Source organism: Cynocephalus volans, chromosome 1 (genome assembly GCF_027409185.1).
Source record: "Cynocephalus volans isolate mCynVol1 chromosome 1, mCynVol1.pri, whole genome shotgun sequence".
NCBI lineage: Eukaryota > Metazoa > Chordata > Mammalia > Dermoptera > Cynocephalidae > Cynocephalus > Cynocephalus volans.
Genome location: NC_084460.1, coordinates 273,521,661 through 273,531,523, shown reverse-complemented (window position 1 = coordinate 273,531,523; position 9,863 = coordinate 273,521,661). Strand labels below are relative to the sequence as shown.

Below are 9,863 nucleotides of genomic sequence, written 5' to 3'. Positions count from 1 at the left end.
GGGTTAACATTGCTTGGTTTATTTGGAATTCTGTAATAACCTCTCTATTTCAAACAGAAAAGATGACAAGTTATTTCCCACCTCATCTTGGTTATTAAAAGTACTTGGATTCATCAAGAATATTCTGGGATAAATATGCCATAAAGTGCTGGAGTAGATTAGAACTTGAGAACATGGTTCTCTTAGGAGTGGAGCTGAGTGGTTGTTACGGTTAACCATATACAAAAGCAGAAAATCTTCTGCAAAATCAGAGGCTTGAACTTGAAAAACCCCGATGGGCCTTTCCTTTCCTTATTGTAGATTCAACCTCAGTCTTTAGATTTAAGATTACGTGGTATTTAGATTCTATTCTCAAATGTCCTAGTGTCATATCCAGTGAGTATATAGTGAAATGGTCACCTACAATTAAATTATTGCATATACACACTATTTAATGATTAATTAAATGGTGTGCATATATAATGTATATATTTATATATATATAAATAATATATATATAATAATGACTAAAGGAATAACTTCTGCTTGACATCTCTTCTAAGCTCCATTTCTCCCATTGATTTTCACCCACATAATAAAAGTAATAGAGTTGTAGCTGAGTTTACTGTTATCAACAACATTTTCATGGTAAAGATTGAATAAGGTTTATTCACCCAGATTTAATTTCTGGCTCTTCTCCAAATCTGCCATTTTCCTGACCTTTTTCCCAGCCACTGTTCTTGAAGAAGCACTCCCCATGCAGCACAGCAACGGCCCTGACAGAACAGGGCTGCCTGCAGCAGCAAGTATATACGATATTACCCATAGCCTGAGGTCCAACTGCTCCCTCCACATTTTCATGCCACTGTTCATTGTCCGGGACTCCAGCTCCTTCACTCCCATCTCATCATAGGCCTCTCTGTCCTAGCAGCTCATAGCATGGAAGCAACAGATCAGAGGATGTGGACATGGTTCATGGTGCAATGAAGGTTAAAAGAACATATTCAATTCATAGTTTCAGATGAACTTAGCAATCGGAAGAGAAAAGTACAAGTGAGGCACCCACTCTCACACAAAAAAAGGGCATAAATTGGTTTACCTGATAAAAGGAAAATCACTGTTTCCAATGAAAACAACTAGGCTGAAAAACTACAATATGATCATTTGCAGCCTAATTTCAATTTCATCCTGCTCTATTTTCTTTTTAACCAGACTTTATAGTAAAATAATATTCAGAATTATTGAGTTTAAAGTAATAAATGGCCAAAAGACAACCTTCACAGAAAGGAGCTGAACGTCATTAAAATTGGATCCTCTGTATTTTCTGATTATTCTCCTTTAAGAAAAATAAGGAAGTTTCTTTTTTTCTTTTTTAATAGACTGTGGAAATATATTTCCTAGAAGTATTCAAGAGCAAACAGAATCATGAAAAGAGTTGACATAAACATCTTTGGAATTTAAAAGAACCTTATACAAGTTAAGCACTAGCAAGTCAAGAGTTGGTTTAGGTCCCTAATTTCTAGTACAGATAGATCTAGCTGTGTGAAGAAAAGAAAATTCAAGAAGGGTGGTTTTAATGGAAACAAATACTATGGAAAATCTAATAATATAGAAAATAGGTCCAACTCTACCAATATTTGACTGAGAAAATCAGAGCTTACATACATTAATTTTCTGTTCAATGAACACAACTTCCTGTTCTCAGTACTGAAAAGACAAATTGTTCAAATGTTAAGAAAGATAATCTTTAAATGTAGAAATAATTTATTTTGTATTTCTAAATAAAGAAGACCTGTCATAGTTATAAACATTCATTCATACATTTCCCAGCTAGCATAGTGTTATTTAACTCAAAGGAACTGAACAAAATTTTCAGTGCCTTAAAAAAAAAAAAAAAAAAAAACCTAAAATTGATACTGTATTATTTATACGCAGATTTTATATATGCTTCTTTTTTGTACGCCAGGTCAAATTTCAGTCCAATGTCACCAATCTCACTTTGGAAATATTAATCCCATCTCCCAGAGATCACTGTCCTTTGTTGCCTGATGTCTAGAGTTTGAAATATTTTGTTGCATAGCAGGTTCTGAGAACTTTTAGTCTTCTACCAACAAATAAGAAAGCCTGTCCCATTGTGAAAAGACACAGATTGGCATTGCACCAATGCCTGAGGTGCTGAAGGTGAGTATTTCAATTCCTGAAACACTGAAGATGGGAAAGAGTCAAAGCTGAAAGAGATGGTGTGTCCCACTGTACACACTGTTGGGGTTACCCCAAAATATTTTTCTTTGACATGCTGGAATAAAGAAGCAGCCTCAAGGTATCTCTGATACCGCTTGCCACCACCCCATCGTTCAATTCTCTGTCACTCTCCAAAGCACAGGATAAAGCTCTTTCTTTATCTGCCTGTAGTCCAGACCCTCCAAAGAAGACAATTATCTCTGGTCCCTTCCCTGAGTTCTTGTTAACACATATCACAGGAAGGAAGACTGGAGTCTGTCGACTCATCTGAACAAATTTTGTCACAGACCATTGTCTTTTATCTCAGTCTCTTTCAGTGTTTAGAAGAATATCACTTATCAGTCACGTCTGCTCTGCAGGCTGAATAGACTTTGTCCCGGGCCATTGTATGTTCTCCAGACCCATTGTGTTCTCCTAAGAATCATTTATTCCTACACCCCCATCTCCCTCTTCCCGATGGAAATGGTTATATAAACAACTGTACCCATTTGGGAAACTGGGAAATTACTTTCTTGTTATTCCCCTGTACATTCCCATCCCAACATGTTAAAATAATAAAATTCCTTAAGCATTTTCACCATATTAATCTCTGTTTTTCAGATTTCTCAAAGAAGCTACATGGGGTTAAAGGTTAAGTTTTCCCTTAACCCCTACAACATGATAGAGGGACAATCAATGAATTCCTGCTGGAGAGAAAGAAGTGAACTCACATATTAAAGGACTGCTTTACGCTAGTTTCTCCTTGTTATGCTGGGAAAAGAAAGAGTTTGGAAGTGTATGTTACGTTTGGATACTATTTGATCAAACAAAGAATTTTGCTTTTTTTGGAATTATTAAAAAATAAAAGCTCATTATAGAGCATATTTTAATATGTAAAATACAAAGAAAAGGATAACATAAATTTCCAAAATTCTCAGAAAAAAAAAAAAAAAAAACTACCAACATTTCCTTTCAACCTTTTTGTATGAATAATTTCTTTCGGTTCAAGTAGTTGGGCTCACCAATTATATTCAAATTTGTGTGATGCATTTTTTCCAGTTAACTTCATAACAAAAACAAAAGATCACATGCTATGATAAACACTCTAGACTCCTAATTTTTAATAGCCACATGCTATTGTACTGAGTACATTCTCTTTTATTTTACCATTTATTTTCTTAGAAATTTAAATATGTTTTGCATCTGTCTCCTTTTATTAATGTTCTCATGTTTTCAAATTTTTCTTTGGCTAAATTATTAACGAGTAAAATTACAGTGTCAAAGGATATAAGTCCTCTGAAGGCTTTTGACATACTTTGTCAAAATGTTTTGCGAGGAAGAATCATCCTTAGGAAATGAAATATATTTTATCATAAGGTATGCAGATTTCTTCTGGCTACATTACCATAGTGTAAGTAATTTTCATCATCTTCTGTCCTACTTTAGCTGTACCTCACTTTTTTAATAAAATGATTACTTTGGAAATGATTCAGACCATATGTAGTCAGCACTCAAAATTTCTTAGTCATCTTTCCCCAACAATCAAACTCATTTTATTATTATGTACACATATCCATTTTGCTCTCCCCTAATTGTTGTTTACAAGGTTTTTATAACAAATATTAATAAACTGCAATAAAATGATTAAATATAATTTTTAAAATAATATCATTTTGCCCTAGGACATATCAATAATTTAGCTCTATGGAGACATAATTTATATTTCCTAAGTTTTTTCAAATTGTTGTAAACAGAAGAAAACACTCTAAGTTATTAATTGAGAAAATAAAATTAAGTTATTTCTATTAAAACAATTGGTCTTTAATTTTTTTTTACATAAAACATTTTAGGTAATATATTAATTACCTTTATTGTGCTTCTTGTGATATATAAGAATAAAGAAATAATAAAATTATAAAAATAAAGAAAAATAAAATTTGGAATTATAATTTAGTATTCAAGCTAATTAAGACCATAATTTAACAGTAATTCAAAAGCTGAGTTTGTCATCATTTAGAGAACAGTTATAGTTTATCACATGGTACAATAAATATTCAATGAATTCTTATTTCTGCCAGTGAAAGTGTAATTCTTTTTGAGACATTTTATATTAACTCAATGTGTATTTTAGCTTTGTTGTGGCTTATAAAAAAATTTTCAGAGATTGATTAATTTTATTCAGGAGTCTGGTAGTGAAACACAAAAGTGAAGATATTTTATCCTCTTACTTTTTAAACAACCTAAATTGCTAGTTATTTGTGTTAGAAAAAGATAACTTCAAGAAGTAAAATTCTACTTCCTAGTGTAAAAGTGAAACTTTCATCAGGCATAGAGATGAGTCTGACTCTGGGAGAGCTTTTGTATGTTGGAGGGTATTAATCATCCTTCAAAACACCAGTTAATTACTAAATAATCATCACAACCTCTATGAGCATATGCATATATCATCATACATTTTTACTCAGGATAAACTCAGATCTGTTATCAGTGGGGTCATAACACATAGTGAGCACTTCTGTTGTTATACCTATCACAATACATTGAACTGTATCTACATCCCTTGCTAGACCATGGGCTCCACCAAGCAAAGACTGGAACTTATTACAGATGCCCCTTGACTTACAATGGGGTTACATGCCAACAAATCTATTGTGAGTTGAAAATATCATGTTGAAAATGCACATAACAATACACCTAACCTACTGAACATCATAGCTTAGACTAGCCTACCTCAAATATGATCAGAACACTTACATTAGGTTACAGTTGAGCAAAATCATCTAACACAAAGGCTATTTTATAATAAAGTGTTGAATATCATGCAATGTATTGAATTATGTAAATTACTTCAAAATTAGTATGGTTTCACACCATCTTAAAGTGAAATACCTTAAATCGAACCATCATAAGCCGGGGACCATCTTATATTTTCTAGTGCCTAGTAGTGTGTCAAACACACTGTAGGCATATAATAAATACTGTTGAATTTTTGAAAAGACAGTGAAGAAACTGTTGGACTAGGTAATCTTTGAGGTCTCTTCAAGCTAAAAAAAGTATGAATCTTCATATAGAAGAATTCGCCCAGCCCTGAAAAAAAAATTCCTACAAGTTTCTTCATGGTGAATCTGCTTCTTTTTAGTTGACCTCACATCTTTAATATCATTAGAGATCATTATAGTGTAGCATGGGGACAGATGAGCCCCTCTCCTGATGAGACCAGCTATGTAGATAATGCCCAACTCGTATAGAGGTTGAAATAATGAATTTTTTTTTTTTAAGTTTTGGCACACTTAGCTCTAAAATAAAGGAAACGATCTAAGAGCAGAAATGTCAGGAAGCACTAGAGTTCAGGTTTAATCCGAATGTCTCAACTGCCACTGCTAACTCAGGGCCTCAGTTTTGAGAATCCTGAGACAACAGTAGAGGAAATGAAGGTCCTGAGAAGAGTAGTGAATTGGATTGGGCCCTCCATGTAAAGATGGGTTACCAAATAATAACATCCTTACTGCCTTAGTGTGTGAACTACCCAAAAGAAAGTGGTTTGTCTATGTGTGAAGTGTATGTAAGTTTTTTTTTGGGGGGGGGGAGTAGGAGGTGACAGGGATATAGAAAAAAATATTTCCTAATATCTCTAAAATAATATTTTTATTTTCCTAATAAAATATTTCCTAATATTATTTCTATATAACAATATTTCCATATAATATTTATAAGTCCACATGCGATGCAAAGTTAATTTAAAATGGACTCAGGGTATTATTCCCTCTAAACACCTTGTAGAAGTTAATGCAAAAATGTAAATATTCTCTGAGGAATGCATTTTAAACTCAAGTTTTATGAATTTCTTATCAAAAGCCACTAAACACAAAGGATATAAGCCACCACATGTAATAGCAGCACTGGATCAACAAAATTAAATTGGTACTGGAATTATTTAATAAGAATGTAAAATGTGTTTAAAAAATAAGAGTTCAAAGAAATATATTGGTTCAAAAGATCATTGAAATTTAACAAGGTTTTGAGAGAATGAAAAATATAATAACTAACATTAATTTAATATATGTCTTAAGCAACAAATTAGAACTGAAGTGAGAGTCAGTAAATGGGAATAGGTCTGAAGAATTTACTGAAATTACCATAGCAAAACAGATGGAAAATAAGCAAACAGGAGATGTGGAATGTGAACAGTTACAGATTTATATAATTGGAGCTTCAAAAAGGGAGCATAGAGAGATGGGGGAAAACACATTCTCAAATACAGGATACCTGAAAAATTTTGAATAGATTAAATTACAAATCTTCAGATTATTAAAACCCAATTAATCCAAAAGACACAGCTTGAAATTGCACAATTATGAAGTGAAAGAGAATATTTTTAAAGTGGTCAAAGAGAAAAGACTAATCACTGACAAGACTATGACCTGATTTATTGACAGTAACAATGGAAGCTAGACAAAAATGGAATAATATTGCCAAGGAATTAAGAAAGTAATTTTTTTAACTAAGATTTATATATCCATTAAAAGTATCTTTCAATATTTAAGATTTAAAAAAGGCATTTTCAAACAAAATCTGAAAAGAACAGTACCAGCAAATCCTTACTTAAGAAAATTCTAAAAGATATATTATAGGAATAAGAAAGATTATTCCATAGGAAAGTATGTTACAAAACAGAATGATATGCAAAGAAAATAGTAAGCATTTTAAAATATTGTTACAATAATAATAACACAATTTCCAGTCAGAACTAAAATCTTGCACCACAATGGAATAAAATATGAAAGGGACTGATAAAGTCCTCCAAAATCCTTATATCATTTGAGATGAGAATAACTTTATTAATCAACTTCAAACTTTGTTAAGTTAAATACACATATTGAAATTTCTAGGACAATCACTAAAATGGTAGAAATAGAATACAGTCATGCGTCACTCATGATGGGGATAAGTTCTAAGAAATGCATTGTTAGGCAATTTTGTTGTTGTGCAAACATCATAAAGTGATTGTACTTACACAAACCTAGATGATACAGCCTACTACACATTTAGGCTGTGTGGTACGGCCATTATGGGATCATCACTGTATGTGTAGCCAGTCGTTACTATAATTATCTTCCAAACTAAAAGCAGCAGGGGGAGAACAGAAACAAAAATTAAAGCCTAAGGGCCGGCCTGTGGCTCACTCGGCAGAGTGCAGTGCTGATAAAGCCTAATCAATCTAAAAGAGAGCATTGAAAAAAAGGAAAAGGAAAAATAGCATATAACATAAGCTGGACAAATGGATTGCACAAAATATGACAGAAATAAACCCAATAATATCAGTAATCACTATTAATAGAATTTTACTAAACTCTTCAGTAAAATGGCATGTATTATCTGAGTAGATAAAAAATAATCTAGCAATATGCTATTTATAGTATGTTAGTTCAGGCTGCTATAACAAATTACTGTAAACTGGGTGGCTTAAACAAGAAACATTTATTTTTCACGGTCTGGAGGCTGGGCCCAAGGTGCTGGCAGATCCAGTGTGTGATAAAGAGCCTACTTCTTGGTTTACAGAAGGCTGTCTTCACATGATGGATTGCAGACAGAGAGAGATCCCTTGCCTCCCCCTCTTCTTAAAAGGGCGCTAATCCCACTTATGAAGGCTCCAGTCACATGATCTAATTACCTCCTAAAAGCCCTACCTCCTAATAGCATCACTGTGGGAGTTATGTTGTAACATAAGAATATGGGGAAGGCACAAACATTAAGTCCATATCACATAGAATATCTATAAAATACAGAAGTTTTGAGAGTAAAGAAATAGATAACTAAAAGCTATGCAAAGCAAATAGCAAACACAAGAAAGCTTATGTTGCAATGTTAAATATTAGTGTAAAATGTTTAAACAACAAAAGCTTATTGAGAAGAGATTTGCTTTATCATAAGAAATGCTCAGTTCAACCAAAGATAATGACTGTAAATTTGTATATAACTAATAGCATTGTTTTGAAATATAAAAAGCAAAATTGACAGCATTTTAATGACAAATTAATAAATGTACCATCATAGTGGGAGATTTAAATGAACAGTTCTCAGGAAATAATATATAATGCAGATGAAAAACCATTAAATATGTAAAAATATTTAAACAGCTCATTTAGTAACATTGGCCTAATGGAAAACTATAAAACACTTCACGGACACATTAAGACCACAAGAAGCATTTATGAAAATTAACCACACTATAAACCATAAAGCAAGTCTGGACACAGTTTAAAACATTCATATCATATGGACCACATTGATTGTAGGTAATCAAATAAAAAACAATTATAAAAAATATTTTTTAAAAGTTTTAATTTTAAAATGAAGGGAATATCCAACTACAGAACTATCTTGGTTGGTTCCCTCTAAGAACATTATTTCCTGCGTTCCAGTTGTCTTTTAACTTTTAGCCATTCTCGTGGGCATATAATGGTATCTGATCGTGGTTTTAATTTGCATTTTTTGATGAATAATATTTAGCAATTTTTATGTGCATTTTGACCATTGCATATCTTTTGTTGTGAAGAATCTATCCAAACACTTTTCCCAATTTTATCCAATTGTCTTTTTATTATTATGTTAATTTATAATAATACCAAACTTTCATCAAATGTGTTTTTATTTTTATTTTTAAATTTTATTTTGTCGATATACATTGTGGCTGATTATTGCTCCCCATCACCAAAACCTCCTTCCCTTCTCCCTCCCCCCCTCCCCCCCAACAGTGTCCTTTCTGTTGGCTTGTCGTATCAACTTCAAGTAATTGTGGTTGTTATATCTTCTTCCCCCTGCATTTGTGTGTGTGTGTGTGTGTGTGTGTGTGTGTGTGTGTGAATTTATATATTAATTTTTAGCTCCCACCAATAAGTGAGAACATGTGGTATTTCTCTTTCTGTGCCTGACTTGTTTCACTTAATATAATTCTCTCAAGGTCCATCCATGTTGTTGCAAATGGCAGTATTTCATTCGTTTTAACAGCTGAGTAGTATTCCATTGTGTAGATGTACCACATTTTCCGTATCCACTCGTCTGATGATGGACATTGGGGCTGGTTCCAACTCTTGGCTATTGTAAAGAATGCTGGGATGAACATTGGGGAACAGGTATATCTTCGACTTGACGATTTCCATTCCTCTGGGTACATTCCCAAAAGTGGGATAGCTGGGTCGTATGGTAGATCTATCTGCAATTGTTTGAGGAACCTCCATACCGTTTTCCATAGAGGCTACACCATTTTGCAGTCCCACCAACAATGTATGAGAGTTCTTTTTTCTCCGCAACCTCGCCAGCATTTATCGTTCAGAGTCTTTTGGATTTTAGCCATCCTAACTGGGGTTAGATGGTATCTCAGTGTGGTTTTGATTTGCATTTCCCGGATGCTGAGTGATGTTAAGCATTTTTTCATATGTCTGTTGGCCATTTGTGTATCTTCCTTAGAGAAATGCCTACTTAGCTCATTTGCCCATTTTTTTAATTGGGTTGCTTGTTTTTTTCTTGTCAAGTTGTTTGAGTACCTTATATATTCTGGATATTAATCCTTTGTCAGATGCATATTTTGCAAATATTTTCTCCCACTCTGTTGGTTGTCTTTTAACTCTGTTAATTGTTTCTTTTGCTGTGCAGAAGCTTTTTAG

The 9,863-nt window shown here is 33.1% G+C and overlaps 1 pseudogene; it reads right to left on the bottom strand.

Moving 5' to 3' along the window:
• Positions 1–563: 563 nt before the first annotated feature.
• Positions 564–785, bottom strand: LOC134370627 (immediate early response 3-interacting protein 1-like; annotated as a pseudogene).
• Between the last annotated feature and the right edge of the window lie 9,078 nt (positions 786–9,863).